Source organism: Dromaius novaehollandiae, chromosome 23 (assembly GCF_036370855.1).
Source record: "Dromaius novaehollandiae isolate bDroNov1 chromosome 23, bDroNov1.hap1, whole genome shotgun sequence".
NCBI classification, from domain to species: domain Eukaryota; kingdom Metazoa; phylum Chordata; class Aves; order Casuariiformes; family Dromaiidae; genus Dromaius; species Dromaius novaehollandiae.
Window position 1 is genome coordinate 7,832,100 of NC_088120.1, and position 27,444 is coordinate 7,859,543.

Consider the following 27,444-nt stretch of genomic DNA (forward strand, 5'->3'; position numbering starts at 1 on the left):
CCTATTTCTGTGTTTTGCACCAGCATTGACTAAATATATCGCCATGCTTGGGTTAGCTGGGGCAGCAGTTGCTGCACTTGCACGCTGCTTCCTTCCCATCGCCTCCTCGGTAGCGATTTCACAAGCTGGTTCCTGGTCATTATCCCACCAGGGCAGGCTCCGGCTCGCACGTGCTGCCTTATCGCTGCGATCCTCCCCTGCTAGGGCGGCTCCTGCGTGTCACTGACCTTCCCAGCTCCTTCCCAGGTGCGCGTCCCTGGGCGCAGCGGGTTTGGCGGTTCGGCCGCACAGGCCTCTTTCTCTGGCTGCTGCTGCAAAGAGCACAAGCGCCAGCTGCGGCATCTTCCCCTGCTGATTTTTCCCCAATGAACTCCCAACATCAGTGTCGCTTTTCCCCTCACTTTGCTGACTGCGCCGTCTCGGGCGTGTGCGTCTGCGTGGGAGTAGCCGAACGTGTTTCTTAAGTGCCACAGCAGTTGGAGAGCAAAAGACCGTGACAGCATGACAGCAGCCTGAGACAGAGTAGTAATCAAATCAAGGTCTCTAGCGTGGCTGTGCCATCCAAGCCAGCCTCCCTGAAAGTCATAATTTGGGTTTAAAATATCCCTGTAATGGTGAGAAATTACTAGTGTCATCTCCCCCCAGAAAGGCAGAGCCTCCGGCATCTGAAGATTGCAGCCCCATGCTGATCTACCTGCTAAGGCGCTGAGCAGCCCAGGCAAGGGGAGCTGCAGGCAGACGGGTCCCGCAGGCCAGGGAAGCGAAGTCAAACCTATTTATTTATGTCTGAGTGCCGAGGATATCGCAGCAGTGTTTTTTGGAAGACTTCCTGCTTTCTCGCTAGCTGCAAGCGCGGTGTGGCTGACCTCCCCAACCCCTGCCGTGCTCTGCTGATCACCACCCATCCATCTCCTCATTAATTGTCTTCACTCCTGACGAGCCACTAGCTCTTTCTGCCTGTACTTTTTCAAGGTTATTTTCAGCTCTGCAGAGTCACCAAAATACACAAGTTTGTGCCTACGGTATTGCAGCAATGGGGCTGTTCTTCTCCGACATTCCTAATACCGTCTCTTCCGTCCAGAAAATACACAGGAATTGTGGCCAGTGCCACCTCTCCGAGGCTCCATTATTCTTGCCCACCATGGTGTTTGCATCCATGAATTGCAGGGAAACAAATGCAGCTTTTCACCAGTGAAACAATTGCATTGTCTTGTAGTGATGATGCATTTTCCAGGCTGGAGGGGCCAGGGTTGAGTGAGCCATCCCAAATTTCTTTGGAACAGTCTTTGAGACGCACACACACAGCCCCAGACATAAGTTCATTGACAGTAATTGAACATCTAACCTTGCGGTAAAGTGTATTTGCTCCCTACCCTTATTAATCAAGTCAGCAAACCCATTCCTTTTTCACCACAGCCAGGGACAGCGCATGCTCCCGAGGTTTTATCCATTCCTTCTATTGTCTTAATACTTATAGCAAAGTGCATTTACAGAAGTTAGCATATCCGAGGCTGGTTAAAAGGTGATCACTAATGGAAATCTGAGCTCCTTCCACCCTCTCAAATCCTTCTGAGGTTTGCCTCGTAATAAATTGGCGCATTTGCTGAGAAGGCCTGCATCTAACAGTCTATGTGATAAAAGACCAGTTGCTGACATTTGCTACTGTTTTCACTTCCTTTGACATTTCATTAAGGAGCAAATAACACCGGCAACTACAAATTTGCTCTCATTGACGTTTGTTGGCCATAATGTTGCGGGCTACCCTGATTAAGTGAGTAGCTAGCAAGGGAGATGTGTCCCATTTCCAGGATGACAAAGCCGGTGCTAGTCCTCCTCCAGCCTTGCGGAAAAGCCTGAGCCGCTCACCTCTCCACCTCCACCGTTCAGAAAAAACAGCCTGGCCAGAAAGTCTCCCCGCTGCTGCGTGCGGAGAGCCAGCAAGGCAGGTTAGTGCCATGGCAGGTCTGCGTTCAGTTTACATCACCCTGCTCCCTCGGGTTTCACAGATTACAGTCCTGCCAGAAGGATTACACCCAACGATACTGACCCTTAAATAGCACTTTTCATGCGATGATCTTAAGTGCTTTACTAGGGTAGAAAAACTTGGCCTCATTGTACCCTGCTGCTGTGGGGCTGAGCTGTAACTAACCCAGACCTCGGGGTGACATTTTATTCTATCAGTAACATTTCTAATTTATAGGAGTGCTTAAGATTTAAATTAATCCAATCATTACCACTTTGTTAATGAGTCAATTAACATGCTTTGAGATCTGTGGAGAAAGGGCATTATAAAAATACACAGTATAAATATTACAAAGCCAAACAATATCTGACTGTACCAGCATCCAGTCTGGAGCAACTGTTGATTGCAGCGATTGTATTTGCCCCGTTTGGTCACTATGTGACCAGTCACTTCCTTCAGCTGCAGCAGTTGTGCTTCCACCGAGGACCATCTCAAGCATCACCGTGCACCTCTTTGACTGCAAGGCACCGAGGATCCGCCCTGGTCACTCCAGAAAGCGGCGTCAGGCTGAAGATTTAAAACAAAAGCTGACATGAAAAACACTCATTTTGGTAACAGCTGAATTGAGAGCTGCAGCACTGGACAGATGGGCTGGAGGACGGCACACACAGCCCAGCTTGGGGGCAGAGCCCATCTCAGGACGCGGGACCTGGAGAGCTGGTCACATCCCTGCCCACAGCTGGGTCTTGCCTGCCTGGGGCCATGTGTCTATTTGGATATTTTGCCAGCTCTCAGTAAGGTTTTTAAGCGCACCTGAGAAGCTGTTCCTAGCCTGCAGCCACATCCCAGCCAGAAACAACAGCCCCCTCTCCCTGAGTGAGAGATATCTGATCTCCCCCGCCGGGACCCCGGCCGGCTGTGCTGCTCCTCGCCCCAAAACAGCACCCGCAAGCACAGCGGGAGCAAAGCCACAGCCAGCTTCACCTTCCCGCACGGATCCTGCGGCATGGAGGGGAGCAGCCCCCACAACAGCAACTTAACACACCAACTACCATCCCCAGCACTAGCAAGGTCCTCACATGCTTTCCCCAAACATTATGACCGGGATATTCTTTTTTTTGCTGCCTCTTTAGTATCATGTTTCCAAGCTATTCTCACATCTCTGTAGCCTGGTTGCTTTTGCCTGGATCACAGATAAAACAAGGCAGACAGCTGATCACACTCAGCTGCCAGTGCTGATGGAAAGAAGGCCCAGGGCAATACCTAGCAGCAACTTAATTGCAATCAAGGCCTGTCAGCCTCGTCAACATGCCTGATCAGCTGCAGCTGATGGGCCAGGGCCCAAACGCAGTGCATGTGCAGCAGGGGAGCTGAAGCGGTTTCTGAGAAGGCTGCAAAGAGATGGGGACTGTCAGTGCTGTCAAGGCACACAGACCATCTGCACGCATCCTGCTTCCAGCGGTGCTCGCTGCCGGCCGCTACGGAGGACAGCTCAGGAAATCTCCTAATCCCTAGTAATTAGAGGCTGGCTTAAACCTTGAAGCATAAGACTGAATGTCTCTTCCCAAAATTGCATATATTAATTAGCCCAGTTCTGTACACTCTCGGGCACCAAGAAGTAGAGCTCACTCCTTTTTGGAGTCACTTTTTAGAGTTTTTTGAGCCACTCTCTGTGGCTGGTGCTGGCATGTGTACACAATTCTCCTAAAATCTGAGACTGTCGGAGCTCTCGTGCCTTGCCCTGGCAGCAAATTAACCTGTAAACAAGGCAGGAGCTCATTAGGAGAGCAACCTCCCTCCCTGTTGTGCTCGTGGTGGAGGCAGCAGCAGATGCCTTGTACGCTCTGCTACTGAAACACGTTCCCCTTCTTGCGAGGGGAAAAATAGGCTCCCCAATCAAGGAGGAAGTTGAGCTGGGGAATTGAGAAATTCCTGAGCTCAGCAGGAAGGGTGATGGATGGAAAATCCACATCAGTGCTGCTGTTGTCCAGGGAAATTGTTCTATTGCTTGTTCTAAGTGTGTATTTGTTTGTGGTTTGTTTCCCTGCAGACTCGCTTTTCTTCCCAGAACCGCAGCAGAGCGAAATGCCTGTTTGCATACCCAATGCACCCTCTCCTCCTTCCTTCAGGTGGCACGATACTGCTGTGGCTTTTGGCCCGTACTACAGAAAACAAGTTTGCCATCGGACACTGGGAAGCAATCCGAGCCCTGGTGGGCAGCGGCCTGGGGAGCAGATATTTTGGGGCCCTTTTGAGCTACGTCTAGTGGATGGCCGGGAGCAGCCTCAGGAGAGGCGCAGGTGGCCCTTTCCCATCCCAGGTTGCTGCATCTGCAGGGTCACATCTGCTCCTGTGCTCTGCAGCCCCCCGGGCAGTTTCCCACTTGAGCTCCCTGTTTCCCGGCCCACGAGCCAGGGAGCAGACGCGGCAGCTGAAGCGTCATGGGATGGAGCAGCATCGCTGTAACTCTTCCTCCATGTGCGCAGAGCATCAGCGCGGCGGACGCAAGGGGCCGCCGGCTCCCAGTGCCCCTGCAGCCCATCTGACTGCTGCAGATGTTGACATCTGCTGCAAAAATCTTAGCTGGCATGAAGTGGTCAGAGATTTTGGCTCAAAAACCTGCAGAGCGGCAGCAGCACCCGTAGCAACCGCAGCAGGATTTGGCTCACTCCTGCTGTCTGGAAGCCGGGTGTCTAGCCTGAGCTAATTATCCAGTCTCCCTGTGTAGCTAAGGGAGAGAGTGCCGTCTCCAGAGGCTGGACCAGCTCCCAGGGGAGATGAACGGTCCTCTGGAGGGGCCCAATCTTTTCCCGTGGACCACGGACCGAGGCTGGGCCCTGAGCTCAAATGAGATCTCGCTTGCAGAGGGCCGAAGCAACAAGGCGCACGCCAGCTCTGCCTGTAAGTCCTGCACGAAACTGGGGAGCCAGCTCCGAATGTTTTCTATTTTCCGTGGGTTGCTTGACCAAAGTGATTTGCCAAATGCAAATCTAATTCATGAATAGTTTAGTTCCCGGGGATATGTCTTATTTCATGGTGAATTTATTATTCACTGAAGATTGCTCTGCTTTAATGCAGGCAGAGAGGAAAAGTTATCCCTTGTACTACTTCTCCAGTGGCTTCACTGGGTTCAAAGCTTTTAGCAGGATAAAACCACTGGGTACAAATTCTCCTGGCATATGCTGAGGACACAGCTGAGAGAGAAAGTTAGCTGATATTGATTTTAATTAAAGTTTCCCAGTGTAAAGACAGTGGGACCAGGCCCTCTTTGAGGAATTTAGTCACTTATTTATGTTAATTATATTTTACGTCACAAAACAATACAGTCCTGGTCTTAGGCTTGTGTTAGACTGGATTAGTTTTAGTGACAGTGCAAGAGCTCTCGGATTGACACTGGTATGACTTAGTTATATAATATATCAAAGATAAAAATACATCAGGCATAAAATATCAACTGTTAGAGGAAATAACCCGAGCGCCCACACATTTAATGCCTTCCGAAGAACTGGGGAGAGAAATCGCATTACTGTAATGCACAGAGTTCTGGGGCATCTTTTATCAGAGGATATCAAAGCACTTTACAAATCATTACTTATTTAAGCCTTGTCGCATGCTGGTCACAAAAGAGGACAATGTTGGAAGCAGGGCATGAACCCAGGAGGCATCAACAGAGACAACGAAATATTTAAACTAAAGAGTTTTCTAGCAGGAAATGCTGTTTCACCAGAATTGAAACATCTTGCAGGAGCACGTTGATTTCAATAAAGTTTCTGATAGAACAATTTCAAAGCAATTCCACATCAAAATGGGATCTTGTGCAGGGAATATTTGGGAGAGGTGCTGGCATTTTTATTCCAATACTAGCTTTACTGTGTCATGTGCATATTCCATTTAATAGTTGTGGCTGACCTTAGCTAAATGTTTCTTTTCAGTCTGCATGTTTCTGAACCTGATCATTCGGAGGATTTAATTCTGTGACTGGGGGGAGGGTGCTGTGAATTTTCAACCTGATGTGAGAAAATAGATGTATTTTGCAATATCAGAATGCATCGCCTGTTTTAGTAGATGCTCTTTCCTAAAACCGCCTCAAAGACTCCTGATTAACCCTCTCTGAGTCTCCGTATCCAGAGTGCGAAAGGTTAGTTGCTCAAATGAAGACTCCAGAGTCTAATTCAAACAGTAAAAACTGATCTTCTGTTTCCAGTATCCAGCATCTTAAACTGCTGTTTTGGAGGGCCTTAACCAATATTCAGACTTGTTCAAAGATAAGTGGATCAGGCACTTCACAGAGGAAGAGGGGAGAAGGGATGGTACACAAAATGCAGTGGGGTTTTCCCAGAAATCAGGCCCCATCCGTCAAGATTAGTTTGTGCCCACTGTCAAATCTAAACCATGCCGCATGCTTCTCATCCTGGGAGTGCTTCTACTTCTCCTTCCCCGATGTATTTGTGGCTCCTATTTGCAGGGAATGTGGTTTGATTCTCTCTTCCTCTGCCAAACAAAAAGCACAGCGCTCCCATCAGCCCTGCCTGAGCTGGGAACAGGGCTGCGGGGGGGTTTCTAAGCATCAGGTGATTTGTATTCAGTCCATGAGAGTTTTGCTAGATTAAAGACTGCAGAACGTGACTCAGGCTCTCACAGGCATGTGGCAGTGGATTAAAATTGGGTGGTTGGAGCTGCCACCGCACCCAGCCATCTGCCCTGTCCCTCTGATGGGGACTGCTGCTGCCACCGAGACTGTCTGAACCCCTCGTGCAAAAGCTCCTGGACTGCCATAAATGAGGTGTCCCTGCCTCCGGGTGGCAATGCCCATTTGCAGGACGGGGCGGCAGGCCAGTGGCACCTCACAGCCCTTCGTTCGTCTGATTTTAATCCACCGCCGCACATCTGTCAGGGACCTCAATAAATCAGCAGCATAAATAATCAGCGTGGTCCGCTGGAAGGGAAAGCGATGCTGTGCTGATTTACAGCAGCTGGAAGTGTCTCTGTTCTGCGAGCCTTGGTGCTATCAGGTGATGAAAACTCACTGCAATCAGCAGTGAAGCTGATTATCACCTTGCCAGGGAAACAGCCTTTGTAATTGCTTAATTAGAGTCGAAAATGGTCAGGTGGAGACACGGGATGGGAGACACAGGATCTATTTCTGTCTCTGTCCCTTACCTGCAAGGTGATCTTGCTCAAGTCACTTGAACTGTTTGTTTTGCTGCTGCTTGTTGAGCCTGCAAATACGAACATGCTGATAACAGTTCAGGCTGAGCCGAAACATCAATCCTTTTCCCAAATTCAGTTCAGGTTCACACAGGTTTTCAGTAACTTTTGAGAGGAGAAAAGAAAAAAAGAGACAACAGTCATTTCAGAATGTTTTTTTCCTTAAGGCTATTTAAGCTTTTTAACCTTTTAAAATTATTCACCAGTATCAAAGCAAAAAACTTTTTGAGACAACTCTTTGAACTGCCCTGCTTCAATAAAACATCAAAATGAACCATCCTAGCATTAAAATCCCCCCCACTCTTTCCAGCTGAAACTTTCCCCCCAGTTTGACCCCAGCACTGAGGTATGGTGACAGGTAGATTGTGGGTTGCTGAGATTTTGGGCTGCCCCTGCTCTAACCCCGCGAAGCTGCGTGACGCTGTTCGGGTCACGCCTCCTGGGACTGACTAATCGTGAGGGTTTGGCACCCTGATAACGCGGCCACGTACCTCGGGGCGGTGAATACACCCTGCAACGCACCGTGTTGATACAGTATTAGAAACTCGGGGCAGGACCCAGGGTTCAAAGCACGCTCCGTGCCCGCCAGAGTGGAATTGCAGGCCTGGCAGAGTACGAGGGATGTCACAATATTACTAGTCATTTCCTCCCGTGTTTAGAAAGAGTTGAATATAATGAGCTGAAAAGTAGTGACGAAGTTGTGTCTCAGTAATGGTTTATATACATGCCCACGCACATGTACCACCCATATATACAACACTGCATCCAGCGCCCTTCCCTTTCAGAAGCAGATCTTCCTCTTGCTCAGAAGAGGATTTCTTAGGAAAGAGCTGGTGAAATACATTCCTTGATTTTTACATATTTACTTTTAAAAGGATTTCACCCTCCCCCCCGTTTCTCAGAGCACATTCCTGGAAGAGTTTCCATTCCCCTCGTCTCACATCTTTGCTGGTGTGGCAGCCCTGAGCAACGTTTCACTGCCAGGTTATAGCCGACCCGGATAAGGGGTTTATAATGCAAATGCCAAAGGAGTTAATTGGAACTGTGTAGAAAGCCATGACTGCCTGGTGCAATATTAGCGCCCAGCTCAACTCAGTGTGTTCTCAATTATAACCATTTTTAAGCTTTTCCTTAAGAAAAGTCTGCATTGCCTTTTGTTTCTGCCCAGCGATACTGTCTCTGTCCTCTGGCCGGTTATGTTACTGCATTTAAGACGCTGTTTCCCTCTCTCCGAGGTTTTGCAGGGCCTTTCTTCCCCAGCTGCTTCCCCTGACAGCCGCTTCAATACCATCAGCACTCCACCGTCAGACTTTGCTATTGATGGTGTTGCTTTCAGTTCGGGTTGTACCAGAACATCAAATTTAATGTGCAGTGAGGAACAAAATCATCGAGGCAGTGTGGACATAAAACAACAGATGGGCAGTGCCTCGCTGCTCTGGCTGTGAAGATTTTGAAGCTAATAATAATTGTAAACATCTCTTTTCATCTTGTTTAATCCTTATAATCTCCTTACTCTCCAGTCCAGATTGTTGTTTTCCTGTGTGCTGAGATCGTTCCCTGCAGCCAGGACGTCTCTGTCGGACCTGTACGCACCGCACACTGCTTTTGGTGAGGTGTTCCCAACCACCCAGGCGTAGGCTTCCTTAGGAATTACTACCCTAACAAAATGTCCTCCATCCTTCCCAGGAAGAAAGGACAGGCAGGGTTGCAACAGTTTGAAAGATGCCGACAAGTTAAAAATAAAAAAAGAAACGAGCACTTCATGATGAGTACATCAGAAAAACAGAGCGCAGGGGTCACATTTTATTCCCGGTTTGGCGCTGGATGTGCCTGGTAACTTTTGGAGTGACCGGTTCTTATGAGCCTTGGTGTTTTACACGTGGCCCCTAGGGTTATGTTATCAAATTACAAGTCTTCATCTACATTAAAGAATGAGATTTCTAGATTTTTGTGGTTGAAAATATGCTGAATAGAAGTTAAAAAATCCAGAAAGCAAGGACAGAAACCTGACTTTTTCTTTTTCTTTTTTTTTTTTTTTTAATCTTTAGACTCAGGGGAGGAGCTGACTCTGGGTTTTTGAGCTTTTAATAGTAATACTGGAATCTGATCACGTGGGTGGTGAGCTTGGCCCTCCAAAGGCTGAGTGCTCGGGTCTCATCTGACCGCAAAGGGAACAGCAGGCACTAACCGTTCAGAGAAGTCAGGTCCTCTGTGAATCCTCTTCTGGAAAATAGCCTTGGCCTTTGCTGGCTTCTCATTTTTTTCACTGTTGCAAAACAAAATCATTTTCTGATTTTAAAATGCTTTGAGATGCCTGTGTTAGATGTGCAGACCTCAGCAGTGATAATGAGACAAATTCTCCCTTTTCTCACCCTGAAGCGGACTTGGCAATTGAATGAAGTGCCACAGACCCAGCCGGCAGCAAATTTAACCATTCTGCATCGGGAGTGCAGCATTAAGGGGACCAGGAGCTTGATCAAAAGATGCTCTTCAACCTAGGAGACAAAGGGATCATATCAAGTGACTGGAAGACGAAGCCAAACAAATTTGACTCAGGATAAGTTGTTATTTTCTTGTTTTTTTTCCTAAGAATTAATCTAATTGGCCACTGGAACAATTTACATTGGATCCTCTATCAGTAGAAAAAAAATAAGCTAAGCCTGCATGTCTGCTGAAAGGGGGAATTAATCCAGACAAGTCCTGTGGCTTGTACTACTCAGGAATTCAGTCTGACCATCCCAACCCTCCCTTCTGACCTTTTGTTTGCTAAACTGGCTGCACACTGGGTTTCAGATTATTTCATGCCAGGTGCATCTGATAAACCAGTTTGTTCCGAGTCCAACTTCCTTCTCCTGCGGCCGCCGGTCTCCCGGCCATATGGCAGAGCTACACATCCACCCTTGCCCCTGAATCACTCCTCCAAAGGCTGCTGCTGTCTGCGTTGCCTTTACATCCCATGCCTTGGTCAGCGTTGATCCATATTCCAGCCAGACGCTGAACGTCATTCTGCTCTTGTTTATATTGGATCAGTTATATTTCTGTGAAAACCTATTTACTTTGAACCCTGCTAAAAGGTATGAGGAACCAGAATACGGGTATTGATAATTTCATGTTAACAACTTAAAAGAAGAAAGATAATTGTCTCTGAGCAAAGACAGAAGATGTTAGAATAATGATCTCCCCAGGGCAGGGATTATCATGTTTTTCAGGAGCATCTTTGGCACAAGGGAGGGGTCCCAGTTCTGGCTGGCCTGATAAAAGCTGCTCCACTGTAAATGATAAAGCCAGACTCTGGGCCTTCCTCTCCAGCTCAACAGGCATTTTACTGACCCCAAAGGAAGCTGGACTGGGCTCTCGGAGGAACAAGTCCCAGCTGCTGCTTTTAGCTCTACCACGGCACTAAAGACAGCACTATCCTGAGCACACCTGCAGAGTCCCATCCCGGGGCAGGCCCCAGCTCCCTGCGGACCTGGCGGATCCGTCACCCCGGATGGGGCCTGGAGACCTCGGCCCCGACACCCCCTCGGGCCCTGCCTCTCCCCAGGAGGGGCCTTCCCGGGCTCTCCCGCAGGGAAGGGAGGATCTGTCACACTCTAAGCTGTTTGGGGCAGCGAATGCATGCGTTAAGCCCTGCTGCTATTTATGGTGCTGTCTCTAGGACAGATAATAATAACATCATCTGACAAGTGTGTGACCACCCCAACAGCAAATGTGGGTTTTGATTTGCAGCTTTAATTTGAGGCTGGCTGGTTCCAAATGCTGGCTCTTTGCATTATGGTATGCTAAGGCTGCCTGACTCAGTTCGGGGATGCAGCAAGGCATGTGAGAGCGGAGATGGACGAACGTGCGCTCTAGGGCCCTCCCCAGCCCTGCTCCCCATCTCCCGGCACACCAGGTCCCTTCTGCTGCCTTTCTTCCAGGAACTCCCCACTGCAACCTCTGTCCCACTGCGTGGGCTGCACAGCTCCTGAGCCACCAAAAGCAGATTATTTCTGCTGTACCATACACAAAAGCTAGCTGTATATTTATAAAACTTCATTACTGTTGCTACAAGCACTGGATTCCCCTTTCCACCCCTCCCATTCCCCCCAGTCCCAGTTTTTCCACCACATCTGAGCAGAAAAATAAGAGAACAAAGGAAGGTTACCTGGAAAAAAAAAAAAAAGGCAAGAGCCAAGGTGAGGCAGGAAGATGGCAGTCCCATAGCAACAAGAGGTTTTAATTATTCAGATGTAAATTGAGATGCAGTGTAAAAGTAAGAACTATATTCAGCAGGGTGCTAGGAGAGGTGCGCAGCTAGGATTCAGCTAGCAGAGGTGCACAGCTCTTCAGCAGCGTGTCTGGCTAAGAGGGCCCCAGTCAGAGAGGAGAGAAGAAGGGATGCAGGAGCTGAGCCCTGGTTCTCTTCTCTCTGTCCATCAGCCTTAGGTTGCAGGGGTGCATGGGTCATCGGCCACTCTCCAGCCCAGAAGATGTGTGACTACATAAGGTGTTTTGTTTTTTTTTTTAATTAGAGAGCAGAACTGAATGGTTGGGCTGTCCCTGCAGAAGAAGAGACAACATGTCACCTAGCTCAGGAACACACAAAATACCTGCACATCAGGTCCTCAGAGATCAAAAGATTGCTCTGAGGAAAGAAGTGTGTAGTCCTATCTGTACCTGGATGTCCCCACCAGTAACTTCTGAATCCACCAGCCAGCTTCACCCTTACTTGGCAGAGGCAGAGAGGTCCCAGAGATATTCCGTTCCCACAATTTTCATGCATCTCATTAGTATCCCCCACTGAATGGGGGTGAATTCACACTGCAATCATGTGAATTCACCTCTTCTTAGACACTAGAGAGTCATCAAGGCACAGGTCTGTAGGGAACCAGTCCTTGCATCTGTAGAACGACCTGGTGCCTTCAATGACACATTCGCTGTTCTATTTATTACCTCTGTGTCATCAAGCTTCTGCCCACAGTGCATTTTCAGGACCTTTTTCCCTATGACATGGCTGCTTTGTCTTGTAAGGAATGTTCAGACTCTCATCTCAGGATGAACTTAAACAGAGAGCAGAGAAAGGTGTGCATTGAACAGACTGACTGCACAGGGGCAGGTTAGGGAGTGCTCAATAACCCTGGTGACAACGGAGGGAGAGAGGCAGCTGGAGGAGGAACCATCATCAGCAGTGCGGCTGGAGCAGGAGGAGGACATGGACATCTGCCCGCAGTGACAGTGGCAAAAGTGCCAGGCCTGAGCCATACCAAAGTGTTCCCAAGCAGTGGGTAACCCCCAAAGCAGCGCAGCCATGCTGGGAGATTTCCCAGCTGATCCTGGGGAAGAGGTACAGGGGCCTGCTGGCAGGTACCCTGCAGGCTTTAGCAGGCTTTACCCAGACCGAGAGAGCTCCTTTCTCCAAGTCTATCACTCAGGTACCTTTTGCTGGTGTTGCATAAAAATCAAAGCAAGGCTCACCATCTCCGGGAGAAATGTCCTCAGTGTTCCCAGAGGAACCCGGTGTTCTGCAGCGGGTGACAAGAGTGCTTGAACTCCCTCTCTCTGAAGGCCTGCGTCGTTTTATTGTTTCTGAATGTGGCACTTCCATTTGTCGGGAGCTGCAAGTTAGGCAGTGCGGCTCCCTCCAGGCTGTCAAAACCCCCCGACCTGCCTGCCTGTTTGGGAAGATATCATAAAATATTGATTATTCTCAGCACACTTCTGTCCTCCAGACATTTAGCAGCTCGCTTCCCACAGCCAACAGCAAAACAACAGCAAAGCAAAAACCTCTGCTCCTGAGCAAATCCTTGCTGGGTGAATGGAAGTGCAGAGACAGGTAGCTCGATGAATGCAAGAACAGGAAGGCCTTTGAAACACACAGGTCCAGGTGTTTTAATTTTAATGAGGAAAGAAATACAGCAACTGAGAAGCTTGCATAGGCACTGGGCAGCTGATGAGGGGAGGATGCAGTATTCGCAGAGCAGCAAAATACCTCATCAGTTTGAAAACAGGACCAGATAAAGTGCTGCTAACCCGGTGCATTAACCCCTGTCTACACATTCTTTGCAGTAATACTGCTTGCATCAATTCTCTAATTGCTGGTTTGTGTGTACAGCAAGGGACGCACAGAGCTGGGCCATGTGTGCTGCAGGCTCTGACAGCTCAGCATTAGCTCCAGCTGCAAGAGGCCTTTTCTCTTTAAGCAGTCTGCATCCAACAGTAAGAGAAAGAATCTGTAAAGCCCTTTTCCTGCCAGAGCCAGCCCAAAATGAAAGCATTGGAGCTGGCTTTAATGGGTTTATCCAGCCGCTGATAGCCAGCATAAGGGCAGTTTCTTGGAGAGGTGCCTCTCCAGCCTTTTTTGCCACATCAAGAGTGACCGTGTTCCTGTCTGGCTCCTTTCCTCACAGGTTCCCCGGAGTATCTGACAACCACTCATGTAGACAGTAAAACTGAAGTGACTTGTCCTGGCCTGCCAGCCACTGGCTGAGAAAGTGTCTCTTGAATTGCATATCCTGCTCTAACCCTTGGGCATTTTTACCTTCCCAGCTGCTTTTCATAGATTTGCCCTCAGTTACATGTAAATCGGCCAGGAAGTCAGTCTAAACCTTTCAGAGAAGCCGAGCTTTTCTGAAAAAGGAGCTGGCTGAACGGTATCATGGCTGGCATGAGCCATGGCACTGCAGATGAAGGGGATCCTTTTGCCTAGCCAGCCCTCACCCTTGCCTGAGCCGTCTCTGCAGCCGGGTGTGTGGCACTCCCTGACTCACCGGTCCTGATGCAGGCTCTCCTCTTCCACACCCAGCCGTTGCGTTACTGGTGAACAGCTATGGCCAAGCAATTTGTATTCCCCAGGAAATTCCAGCGCATCCCAATGAAGGTAGAGGAGAAAGTAAGTATCACTGCAAAACAGTCTCAGGAAAAAGAGCTCAAAGCACCTGCAAACAAGACAACAACACATTGCTGTTTCCTTTCTCAGCTCCGCAAACTGCTATGTAAGAAGTGCCTTCTTTATTTGGAAATGCTACTATAAAATGGGTCCCAAAGGTGTTTTGAAAGCTTGTGGCTTGGCTACAAGCAGAAGCATCAACAGAAGTCGCTGGGAATCCCAGACAGATAGAAAACGTGTTTATTTCTGCAGTTTTTTACGTGCTCTCTGCGTTAATCTTGTAAGAAGTGGCAGTGAGACAAGAGGAGAGCACGTTCAGTGGGGGCTGGGTAAATCCACAGTGTGGTGTTTCTTCCTGCTCCAGTCCCATTTCTCTGCTGTGCAGCTTTTCATCTGTAGATTATCTGCTGCTGCTGCCAAAAGGGAAACCCAAAATTCATGGCCAAGAGGACAAGTGGCAGCAGCAGAGAACTTGTTTCGCATCTGACTCTGGGAAGCAGCTGTGCCAGGCTCTGGGCTTATCTCCCTGTTGCTTTGGAGACTCACACTCCTGTGCTGCGTGGAGGAGTCAGGAGAGCCATCCCGGCAGAGGTGTACGAGGTGCTTAGAGCCTAGCCATCTTCCAGAGTGTGCTGACGGTCAGTGCTAAAAGCAGGACCAGGGCATGAACCAGAAGCACAGTCCAGGGTGAGCAGGAATGGGAGAGGAAAATGGGGGCAGCTCCTGAAAGGGGCACTGGCAGGGAGAAGGGCTTGTTCAGGCCATTTTTAACAGCCAGTTCAGGAATCAGCTGTGGTTTTAGCAGCTGGTTCTACCTAACTGGACAGAACCACCCCCTGCACATCTCCTCCCACTTTGAAAAGTCCTTTAAGCTCCTCTGGAAACATCCCTCTCAGTCACTTTGGAGATTTAGCATGCAACCTTCAGGAAAGAGGGACTGCAAGCCAGCAAAGAGATAGAGACCAAACTGTAGCCCTTAATACCATCACAGGTTTCTATCCATCTGCAGTGCTACGGGTATCCTGCAGAAGGTGTTTGGAGACACAGCATCTGCTCCAAAAGGCTCCCAAGCTAATCCTTAGGTGTGATCATGACTAATAAATGATAAAGTGATGAAGAGAAGATGGTAGAAAGATGACGAAAGACCAAAGGAGACAGCAGTAACCCTGCTGTGTTGCTCAGCTCTGATGTAAGCTCATTTTGACAATTCAATTATAATGTGATGCTAATTACTGAGTTGATGGTATTGAGCATCAAGGCAGAAGGGCACTACAGGAAAGGGATATTGATAGAGGAGGGTGGCAGCAATAGCACTTCTCGTCCAGAGAGATGCCAAACTGCATCAAGGGAACGCTGAAAAGGAGGCAGCTCAGAGGTGGAGTGCAGCGGGGAACGGTAACATTAGATGACAGCTCAAAGGGAATGATAATGAATGTGATAGTCATTTGAAACAGAGGCTGATCTTGTACAGGCAAAATGCAATTAGCCAGGAGAGTATTTCAGATCTGGGCTTGGCATGGATGTCTTTCCACTATCAGATCTTTAAAAGCCTGCAGCTGGTCATTTGCTCTTCTCCTCCCCAGTCTGGTTCCATCCAACTCCTGAATGAACACAGTCACCACACAAAGGTCAGGAACCAAACCTGGTCTCTGATGAGCTAAAAAAGAACCAATAGACTTGTCCCTAATCAGGTGAAAGCCACTGAAGGGTTAAAGTCACTCTGCTGTGTATCAAGTCCCATTGCTTCCTACAATACCCAGAACGGTGCCTTCCCTGAAAACAGGGTCACCAACACACTCAATTTGTCTAATTCCATACTTAAGAGATGGCTTCTGAATCAAAGATGTCCTATTACGCACAAAGCAGCTTAAATTGTCCCTTAGATTTAAATACAGCCTGTTGCATAAAACATCTTTTTATCAATTTCACTTAGGGCTGACAAGCGCTCCCCCATGCACATCCTTTTAATAACGTCAGTGCGTTTCACAGAGCCCTTAAGTGCATTCCTTTGGGAAGCAAATACCCTTAAGGGCAGCTTTTGTCATTGTTCGTTTTCTCCAGTTGCTGAAGAGGGATTGCGCAGAGAAGTGCTCAGGCGCTTATTGCATCATGTCTCATTTCTGGAACACCACTCCGAGTTCAGTTTCCAGGAAGTGGGAGGAGGGTGCCAGTCGAGAAGAAACATCCTTAGCTACTGTGTAGGGCATAAGAAGGCATATACATCTCTTCTACTCCAGCCCACTGTCAGCCCAGTATGAAATTCATGTCTGGTCAGTGTCTGATATTAGCAAGCAGAATTTAGAGTATTGCCATGGTGAATAAAAACACGCAGAAAGCAGTGTGATTGGTGATGCCCCCAGCCCCTGAGAAAGCATGGAGAAGCAGGAAGGATTGATCTGTCAGTGCAAAAACAAAGGGGAAGTGCAGAAAACCAAGGAACTCAGGTGGCCTGGATCTATCACACATGGATTACCTGATATCTAATAGCACAACTGTTTTACTTGCAGCCTTTTCCCTCCCTGGGAGCATGGATTATGATCCCTCCTACTCAGCTGCGGACCTTTGCTAAGCTCATGGGACTCAAACACTTCTGAGATCTCTGTACGTTTGACAAATCTGCTTGTCAGCAGGTTCGGAAGTTAGGTGGTCATTGTAAAAATATGATCACCTTAGCCTTGTGTCCTTAGGAAATGAGGATAAAACTCTCGGGACCAGTGAGCCTGCCTAACTAGTTGTTACAGTTGCCCATCCTTGGCAGAAGGATACCAAATTCCCATACCCTGCACTGCAGCTGCTTTGGCTCTGCTAATGCTGTGTTACTTATAAGACATCAAGTGATGTGCATTTTCCCAGAGCTAGAGGAGAGAACTGCACAGAGTTCTGAGGTAGGTTGAGGAATCATTTGAGAATCAGTTGATTGTAGCACTTTAGCTCTTCAAGAGAAATCAAAGGGAGGAATAATACTGATTTTATCAAGTCCTATAGGGAAAACTAGATGGAAGGAGTGTTACCTCACAGTTAGAGTGCTGGTCTGGGATTCAGGAAACTTTGGTTATATTTTGGCCTCTGCAGACTGGCTCGATGGATGGATAAGGGGTCAAAATGTCAGTCCTTCTCATTTTAGCTTCTGCATCTGCCAAATGGAGAGAACAAGACAAATGAACTAATGAAGAATGCTGCATAGGAGAGAGGTTATGTGGTTAATTAATAATGGGAAGAGTTTAAGGTACAGATTTTCATGACATTTTCTCTCAAGCCATAGCACTCTCCTCACTGCATACTCGGATGCTGGGTCAGAAGCACACCCAAAATCTCACACTGCCAGCAGCTCAGCGTCAGAGCCGGTTTCCTATGCAGATCTTCCTTCCTTGCACCAAACCCAGCCTGGCTTTGTGAGCAGACTTGATCACAGCATTACAGGCACTGATAGCAACTGAGGACCAGACAGAAGAGGCATCGCCCACTCAGGCTATTAAAAACTACTTGCTGCTGGCACGGCAAACTTGTATGGCATCTGGACATTGAGTTGGACTTACTTCTCAGCAGCTGCTGTATGTTAAGGTTGGAGACAGAAGTGATAGGAAATACAGGAACTTTTTTTAAACTCAAATGAATGGAGGCACTTTTTTTAACCGATTATTTTTAAAAAACTATCAAAAATGTACCAGAAAATCTGTATTGCCTGCTGTTCAGTTAAATGGCTCCAGTCTTGTCATTAGCTGCTAAAACTTGGTTTATTAAAAAAAAAATGTGCATCTGTAGAACAATTGCTTTCATATTAACGCCTGCAGGCTCCCTTGCCAGGGAGCTGTGTGCTCCATCAATTTTTGACCATCTGTGCCCCCTTTGATGCTTTGTTTTTTTTTCCTCTCCCTTTCCTGAGCTTCAGCAAGCCTGACATTTGCTCTTTAGGATTAGGAGGTTGCTGTCTCCATCACCCTGGGAGAAGGGTCTTCACTCCAGAGCCTCCAAGCCCAACTGCCAGAACTACCTTGGCATTAAAACTGCTTGTGAAGAGATGCTGGGAGCTTTTGAGTCTCACTGCAGTCAATGGGACGTAAGGATGCTTTACACCTCTGTTGGATGAGGTTGTATGTAACCATAGCTGCCTTCCTCCTTCTTTGTTCCTGGTGAGGAGCCCTGGGAAAAGCAAAGAGTGAGGCATCTCCCACCTTGGGAACAGGACTAGCACTAACCTGGTTATCAGATTTGGAGGAGAAGCAGATATAGAGTGTGAAGAGATTCTGGGGATGAAAGTGGAGTGGGAGGAGGAGGAGGAAGTTTTGGGGTCTGAGAGAAGGTGAAAAGGAGGATGATCAAGGGCCAGTCTGTGGAGCTGGTGCCAAGCCAGGTTTCAGATAACTCTCTCCAGAGGCCCATAGCCATTTTAGGTATCAGACATCTGTCTATTCCCTTTAGAAGCAGATTCATATGATCACTGTTCCATGAATATCCCCTCCCTCACGTACAGTCTGGTGTGATCTTGCTGTCTCATCACGGTGTATTTGCCAGGTAGAGCTCAGACAAACTAAGAACACTGCTAGACTCAGTCAGTGAAGCCCACTTACAAAGTCCTCCGGCCAAAGACTCCATGAAACTATCCTGTTCACCTGCCAGTCACAAAATACATTCACAGCCAAAGTCCAGCGAGCAGTGTCCCAGCTCTCTTCTGGATAGGGACTGGGGCTCGGCAGGGGAGTCAGGCCAGCTTTGAGAAATCAATTTTTCATTCTCTTTTCCTTTATGAACAGAATTTCAAAGTCTCTGTCAGTCTTTCTCTGTTTTCTGCCACAGCCAGTGCTGCCTGCCTTTCTCCTCCTTAAATCAGCACCCCTGTTGATCACTCCAGAGGTGCGGAGTCAACACAGCAGGAGCATAAGACAGATTGGGGTTAGCACCAGCTATAGTGGCTAAGTGGACTGACGGATGCTTTTAATAACTGTGAATGCTATTCTTAGTGCTGATAATTTAGCAGTTATCATAAGATACAGAGGGAATTAAAATGAACCCAAGGAGAGTACTTACTTTTCATCTATGCCTGCCTGCTGCCCGCTGGCTTGGCTCTGGCTCACACGATTACTGCAGAGAGATATCACTGCCGTTCAGTGGAAGAATCAAAATCCACAATTGCTTGATTTAACAGGTGGAATATTGCAATCTTCCTTCTGCAATGGTCATCAAAGGTCACTGAAAAACATTGCAAGATGTTGTATTTGATTTACATTTTGGCCTAGAATAAAACCTCCTCATCTCAGAAGCAAATGACACAAAACTTGTGCTGAGCTACATTATGCCATTAGTGGTTAAAATGCATTTTTGAGTAACTTAATTTGAAAATGAATTATTTTTTTCAAACAAATTTTCTGCTGTGGGTTGCAGTGCTCCTTTTTATTTCAAGAGAGATTTTAAAGCTTATCATGAACAGTGGAGCAACCACCAGGTCTGGGTGAAAAACACAGGAACACATTTCCCTTCATGCAAGCGTGAACTGCCTGAGAGCCATTGCCCACCTCCCAGACCATGACTGTAAGTCAACCTAGAGAAACTTGCTGTGTTCAGTGCCAGCAATTGGGGGTCTCCATGGAAATCCAGTAAGTCAGCAGAAATCCTCACACTGAAAAGTTTCAGTGAGTGGAGAAACTGGGTCTTAGGAATCTATGAAATTTTAACCTTTTTCCACACGTTTTGAACAGCACAGATCCAGTAAATTATTTCTACTCGTCTCCTGAACATTGCAGAAATATCCATAAAGCCCTTGTCTTGTCTAGGTGGCTAGCAGTGTCGGTTTTTAAGCATGCATGGAACTATAGCAAAGATAACCCAAAAAGTGAGGGCCACAAAAATCAAGAAATTAAGCAACTGCAAGAGAACAAATATGAAGTGAGAGACTAATTGCAGGATCAAAACAGAGGAAATGCAACTCTGAAGGCAGAAAGAGTTTGCTTACAGGACAAGTGCAGCCAGAATAGGAGAAACTGTCTGTCTGCTATTAACCCCTGTAAGAGCGCAGGACACTTGCTTGTAGATTATCACATTTCAGTGCTTCAGTAAATCCATCAGCTGATGCCCATCAACGGTGCCACAGTAAGTGCCTGAGTTCACACAGACCCATTTGCAAGATAACAGGACACAGATTGCAGTGAAAGAGGATCAAGCTATCACTCAGGAGGTGCAGAACCCATCTGCAGCCGGTTAAGGTGGCTCGGCTGACAGATGGTACCACACAACCAGTGAAATGCAATTGCCTTCAAGTATGTGCTTGTAGTCTGCAGATGTGACTATCTGAGGGCAGGCAAGCCAAGACTTAGCTACACTAGATTATTCTTTTAGATTTACCTGTGCTAGCTAACATGCAGTAAAACTACAAGTTCCTAGGGCAAATCAGGCAACAAAAGGTTTATTAAAATGAGGTGGGTTAAAAGGTCACCTCTTTTCTTCATGGAAATAACTGAAAGGGGCAGGGAGGAACCAGCTTCCAGGCATTTACTATTGTATTTTTCACTGCTCTACAATCATTTGAATTTTTGCATTCATTAAATCAGCATTGTTAATTCTTAAGATTACTGCTTGCCTCATTTCCTCTCTCATGCAAGATCCCAATTTATTCCGTTCAAATCCTCGGAGATGCCTTCCTGTGTCCCTGTTCTAACCCCTTTTAATGTTTAACTCTTCTCCCGATACACCTCAAACCTCCCAAGAAGCAGGGGTCACAAGACTTGCCTCCCACCCTATAAATCGCCAGCCCTTATATCTCTGGATGGGGAAGGAACAACCAATTGCCTCAGTCTCCAGCCTGCTCTTTCCTTGGCCTCCTGGGTTAGCTTCACCACCTGCAGTCCCCTGGTGCTCTGCTTAAGCACGAGGCTGATCTCTCAGCTGTGGTAAGAGAGAGTCAAGTTTTGCACAGACTCTGAAATGCAGCCCCGTTTCCCATCCACCGGGGTATCTTGCCATTGTTTATTCTAAAGAGAAGGGAAATTGCATTTGGAGCATTGAAAGCATCTTAAAAACGAGGTGACATTGTCACTGCCGGTGCTTCCATGGCAACCTGCGTTTGTTTCTCAGAGCTGTTTCATAATAATTAATACACCACTTTCATTCACGCGGCCTATGTTCAGAGCGCAGGGAACAGCCCCCACTGGGATTTTCCTGGGTCACATGAAATATTTACACCAAAGAATCAGAAAAACTAACTTTGCTGGTCTGTTCTAGCCACTGGGACAAAGCAGTGACACAGCAGACATCAGACCACCCCTCTGCTAGCCCAGCTAGCAAGGCACATTTGCCAACAGCAACTGGGCAGAGCTTGTAATGACATCCCTCCCACGCAACAACAGGGCAGCCGGGGAAGCCACAGTCCCGTTGATCACACCACGATGGAACAAGGCAGGGCTCGTTACGTGGTCACAGCAACAAACCCCTGGAGTCCAAGACTTGTACAGGGCACCGGCAAACGCGAGCTGCCCTACCTTGCCGTGCTGTGCTGGACAAGCATGCCACACACAGCCAGCAGACAGGTGGTTTGGGGAAGCACAGCAGCAAAATCCTTATGCACAGAGTAACTTGCATATCTTGCATGCTTTCCCTTCCTCCCTGCTGCAGGCCCTGGGGGAACGCTCAGTTTATCGTGGGAGGGTGCAGAGGAGAAGCAGATCAAAGATGCGATTGCCTATCGCAGCAACAATAAAGACAAAGCTGTGAGCAGAGCCTGCAGCTGTACTGCCTCTGGGCTACGGTCCTGCCAGGTCTCGCATGCTAGGAAGCAGAGTCTCAGCCTGCAGGACTTGGATAGGGATTACCAAGGATAACTCAGGTGCTGCAAGCTGTGGCTAGAAAAGATTGGATACGTACCGCTTCATAGTCTTAGCCCCAGCACAAAGCCAAGGGGGCAATCTGCTCCAGAAGCTTCAACCTTTCAGGGGAGACATAAAACCAGATGGTTGGACCCAATATAGCTATCAAATATCTAATGGCACTTTTCACAAGGGGAGGAGGGTGAGCCTCAGGGTCCTGGCTGAATTCCAGGTTAGATAATTGCATTCTGCCAACCTTCATTCTCTCTGCAGCTTCAATTGGATACAGGATTTGGAGGCTTTTCTCCGCCAAGATGTTTTTCTGGCCTTTTTTCCTGCTAACTAGACTCTTACAAAAATAAAAACAGCACCACCCCCTCTCCCCATACCCTGCCCTGAAGCCTGGCCTGCACCCCACCATCATCAGCCTAGGAAGAAAAATCTTCTCCAAAAGCTCAGAAATGCACTTCACATGGGAAGTCGCTCACATCTGAAGGCTGGGTCCTGCTGCGGCACTTGTCCACATCCTTCCATAAACAAGAGGCTCTGCTCTAGACAGCTTACAAATGCTGACCTATTTCACAGCTAAAATATTGAGCCCCTTCACCAGGCACTGTAAAGATCCACAAGTGATCCACAAATGACAGACACTTCCCAAAGAGCCCAGCATTACAGATGGGCAAGTCAAGAAGTCTGCTCTCCCTTGTTGACCTTTCTTCTGCTGAGCGAAATGTTCAAAGAGGGGACATTAAGTGATCAACAACTAGTGTAAATTAAGGTAGTGAGAGGGAGAGAAAGACAACCTCCTGGAGCTGTGCCTTGGAATTATTTAAACAGGCTTGAGAGGCTTGATTGCAGGAGTAACTGAATAGGCACAGATATAGGCTGCTTCGCCCTGAGCTTGCTGTAGTCACAGCTATGAGGAAGAACTAGAGTCTACTGTCTACTGTTACAGCTACTAGAGTCAAACTGTTATTCACTGATAATGCTGTTGTAACTGAAACATTCCCACGTCCCTATGAATTATAGCAAAAAGAAGGTTGATAAATCTCAATTAGCTGAATATACAAGACCCCCTGAAGTCCCAGACAGTCTCTGCTTGTTTTCTAGCTGCTGTGGCTCCTTGTTTTCTAGTTGCTGTGACTCCTGTTGTCAGAATCTGTTGAGAAATTTCTGGCTATATTTAACTATGATGGGAGCACGTGCAGCTTAGATTCTGCTCAATTCGCTTTCATTGGCTACTTCGAAGCTGCAAAGCAAGTGGCCAGAATCCCAAGGGAGTTGTTCCTTTGAGCCTGCCTACGAATATCAAAGAGGTTAAATGAAGACATCCCAAAAATCTGCAACAAATTGCACAGATAGTCTATTAAGTGCAAGATCCTTCCTAGCCCAAAAAGTTAATTTTTTTTTCCCATTCTCCCCTGACTAAAGATCTCTCCCAATCCTTTATCAGATTGATATGCCCTCTTCTAGTGTCACAAGTCAAGAGAAATATCTCAGAAATCCTCATCCCCTTCCTCCTGGGGAACAGTGTTTTCATGACAAGCACTTCCAAGGCCTTTGTCAGTTCTGAATGGTAAGGTAACGTCTTTTACTTCTTCATGTCAGCAACTGCCCTTTCCGAGTCCGGTTTTACACACCGTCTGTCTTGTTTAGTATAGAGAAGGTTCATATGTCGTGTCCCTTATTCACTTGAGTTGTAGCCACACCAAAAAAGCATTTGGCTTCTTCCATTTTTTTTTCTTTTTTTGTCTGGTCACCTCTGGCAGACATTCATATCTTCATGTTTCCTCTCTTCCTTTTGCAAAACCTACTAGTTTCATCCCTCTGATGAAGCAATGAATGAGGAAGTGTCTACAGGGACTTGCAACATTATTAATGCCTAAAACCCAGTAGCTAAATGCAATGCTTTACTCAAAGAGGATTTTGTTTTGTTTTAAATTGTAAAGTTAAACATCCGTTCTCCTAACAACTACAGAACTTGGCAGCACTGTAGCAATGCCCCTCCTACGAGGCTTTCAAGGGTTTTTCCCTCAAGGTTGCACATTATCATCCTCATCTTAAATAGGAAAAAGTTCAAAGCACAGACAGGTTAAGTGATTTGCCTGAAACCACAAAGGAAGCGAGTGCTAGGGTCAGGAAAAACTGAGGTCTATTCCCACCCTTAGCACTATCAATCACCATTTCAGGAAAATCAAAACGTTAAGCCAGGTTCTTGATGTCCTTTCCAATTAACTTTCAGTAGAGGAAAACAGTCAAAGCACAGGACTGAGAATTGAAACATCATCACAGACTTTGACTACCCTGCGGTTAACTTGCCCATACTGGATCAGATCAGAAAGGCTCAACAGCATGCCCTAGACCCCAAATAAACAGAGAAGCTAGTTCTTCAGCTGAAGTAATGGATGCCCATCCTTTTCAGGAAAGACTCCTGCTGGTGCCCTATAATTCAATTACACTTGAATACCCTATATGGGCAACTGCACACACAGCTTTTGAGATGTCACTCGCCACCCCAGTAGCACAGCAGGCTTAGCATCTGTACACGGATTACTGCAAGGTGCTTCTGACTGCAAGTCATTTCAGCACAAATCATGGGTTTAAAAACACAGCACCCACTCATTTCCTTCCCAGGTCTGCAGTGCGTTAGATCGAGGCCTCAGGAAGCTGTGTGCGTTGTAGCCCCTCAGGGACACTACTACAAAACACCCTCAGTGCTGACATTCACTTTCAGGTAGGAATATACAGTAAGGCTGCCCACGCCTCATCCTAAGAAGCACAGTAACAGATGTATCGCTCCCACCTAATTAAAAAGGGTGACCTTTTGGGTAGCAGCTGTCCTGAGGCAAAACAGCTCTTCCTCCAGGCTCATTGTTCAGGATGGTCAGGTGGAGCGTGGTAGAGAGCGCCAGTGCATATCATGAAGAGAAGGTAATTGTGCTTTCACCTGCTATTAGAGACACAGGTTTTCTACTCAGGCTTGCAGATGACCTTCTCCAATCAAACATTAACTTTGCAGCAAACAATCATTAGGGAGCATTTGCAGGCTTTAATAATTAATGCTTTTATTAATCCACTGACTCCACTTCAAGCAACAGGTCTCTCCAAAATTAATTCTGTTGCCATTTAGAGGAGAAAGAAATGAATGCCATTTCAAGGCAGAGAAGGAAGGAGGGATTTAGATCCCACTGCTCTTTCTAAAGGTACTGGATCTGCTCCTAGAACTGTAATTAGGTAACTTATTAACAGAACTGCCAAACATAGGGCTAAGCAATTTTTAAAGCCTGGGTTTTGAGAAATAGAATTACTAGCAGCCATACAATCCAAAATCCAATCAAGAAAAATCACAAACTTTCAGTGGGCTGAAACTCCGTCAGCTATTTATTAGCTGCAAAAAGCAAGGGAGACAAAAAGGTCCACCTACATAAACTAACTCCTTTAGAATGATCTGTTTCTTTAGAGAGAGGAACGATGAGCATATTGAAATGTGCATCTTCAGTGCTGTACTGCATAGAAAGCCCAGCTAGGAAGGAGTATCTTCAACCTGTCAAGCATGATATCTCAGCTCAGTGATTGCCTTGGCTTGTGGGACTTTGAAGCAGTGTTGTGAGCCCCAGGAATTTTCAAGCTCAAAACCAAGAGCAACAGGGACCCCAAAGCATGACATTGCCCAGTTGGCAGCATTGATTTTTAATCCCTGCCCAACAGCAGTTTTAAGTGCTATCAGAACAAATAGTTGCTGTTTCACAAGCTCACCAGAGAGTCAATCAACAGCAGAAGACGACTGCTTTAACTCTCCCTTCTGGGAGTTAGGGAAGGGCAATAAGTTTTTAGCAGCCTCTGATCACCAGCATCATGTGTGATTCCCTCTTCCTCTCCCAGAGGATGCCTATGAGCAGACCCTGATCTCCCAGTAAGAGCTGGTTCAGAATCAGGTCAGTCAAGGCCCTTAGCAGCATCTCCTAGACCACAGGGCTAGAGTATAGCAGCATTTCCTGGGAAATGGCTAATCAAAGTTTCACTCCTTTGCTCTTTAGGGAGGTGGCTGACTTAGCAAGCAACAGCTCACACCGAGACCTGCGTTTCCTGATACCTAGTCGTCTTTCAAAGGGCTTGGGAGCCCACAGAAGAAGCAGCTGCTAACTTACCTCCTGCGTCCTCACCTCTGCCCATTTCTAATTGTTGGCCCTGCCTGTCATCATGTAGACCGCCCTGTTACTCCAATTAATATGATTTTCAAGTCACTTGTTTCTCCCACAAGTCTTTTAACTCTTCCCTACACTTCTCCTACCTGTAGAATGTCCTCCATGAGTCTGCAGGTCTCTCAGCATTTAAATCCCTGGCACATTTCTTCCATGAGGCCTGAAGGAAACCCTCCAGTGAAAAGGAGGCTGAAGGATCCTCTTATCAGAAATGGAATCAATGGATTACTTCTAAAGCCTGAAATAGCAGCCTAATAATTTCTGGATGTTGTTGGATAGTGCTGAAGTGTGTTAAAGAATGCAGATTAATAAAATTTCCATCAGATATACAAGCTGGAAGAACTCAACAGTATTTCTTACCTTTATTTTTCTTGTGTCCTTGGTTTACCAGCTATTAAAGAACAGGACAGACACACTATAGGAACAACTGGAATACAAAAACAATTGCAAAGCAAACTGTTAGCTATGGGGAGAAGGGAGTCAATAGAGCTGCTTAATGCAAGTTAAACTACTATTAAATATGCCAAACTGAAAAAATAAACAAGTGATGAGAAGTCTCCTGTTTAATCCTTCACCCTCCTGTATCTTCCCATTATCTCTTCAGATTAATTTCTGTGGGGCAAGAAGCTGCCTTATTATTTCTTTGTAAGAAAAACTTTGTGCATCAAGTCACAGTGACAGGGCTAGGAGCAGAACATAGTCTCGCTCAGGGCTTTGCAAAGCTCTGCTTGAACCACTGGATAATGCTTCCTCTTGAGTGGTTTAGAGCATGTGGGATAATTGAACAGACTCCCTCTGCAGTGACTAACTGTTGCCTTTGTGTTTGAATACTTGAAGAGCATTTTGACTTTCTAAGTATTGCTGCCATTTAGAAACACAGCATGAGAATCAGACGGTTAATGTATTACTTCATGACATAAAATGTAGTAAAACTCATGGTTTCAATTCCTCCAGCTTCTCCCCTATCAATACCTAAGTGGGGATCCTGCTGTTTCTCCATTGCGTTACTACATTTCCTTCCTTTTTTCTTTTGCTATGGTAAATCAGAAACAAATTAAAAAAAAAAGAGGGACCAGAAGGCATCAGATTCTTTTGTTAATAATATGCATATATTTAAGTTTTTCTTCTATTGCTACTAAAATTTTGTGGCTGTGGGCAAGACAAGACAAAGGAGGAAGCCAAGTATTTTCTATCTCACAGAGAAATTCCTACCTATAAACTATTGAATACACCTCTGTATCACTGTATGTTGGAATCCAGTGAAGTCCCCCTCAGTAACATTGAGCATTTTAATAATGCTTTAAACATTTGAAGTAAAAACAAATATGGAGTGATCTTTAAAATATTTCCCTGAGTAGCCAAAAAACAAAAACAGAATCTGCATTCCTGTGGATATGGGTCTCTTGATTA

General features: G+C 46.8%; 1 protein-coding gene across 1 annotated transcript in view; it reads right to left on the reverse strand.

Annotated features, from left to right (window-relative positions):
* The window catches only part of LDLRAP1 (low density lipoprotein receptor adaptor protein 1), a 44,829-nt gene extending 25,618 nt beyond the window's left edge, over positions 1–19,211 (reverse strand). The window contains exons 1-9 of the mRNA XM_026098218.2: positions 19,065–19,211; positions 17,051–17,172; positions 13,921–14,088; positions 12,629–12,825; positions 9,544–9,666; positions 9,360–9,437; positions 7,663–7,850; positions 7,124–7,276; positions 2,340–2,530 (exon numbers count right to left, since the gene is read on the reverse strand). The gene's annotated coding sequence lies outside the window, so the exon portion shown is untranslated. The remainder of the gene's footprint in view (positions 1–2,339; positions 2,531–7,123; positions 7,277–7,662; positions 7,851–9,359; positions 9,438–9,543; positions 9,667–12,628; positions 12,826–13,920; positions 14,089–17,050; positions 17,173–19,064) is intronic.
* Positions 19,212–27,444: the final 8,233 nt, after the last annotated feature.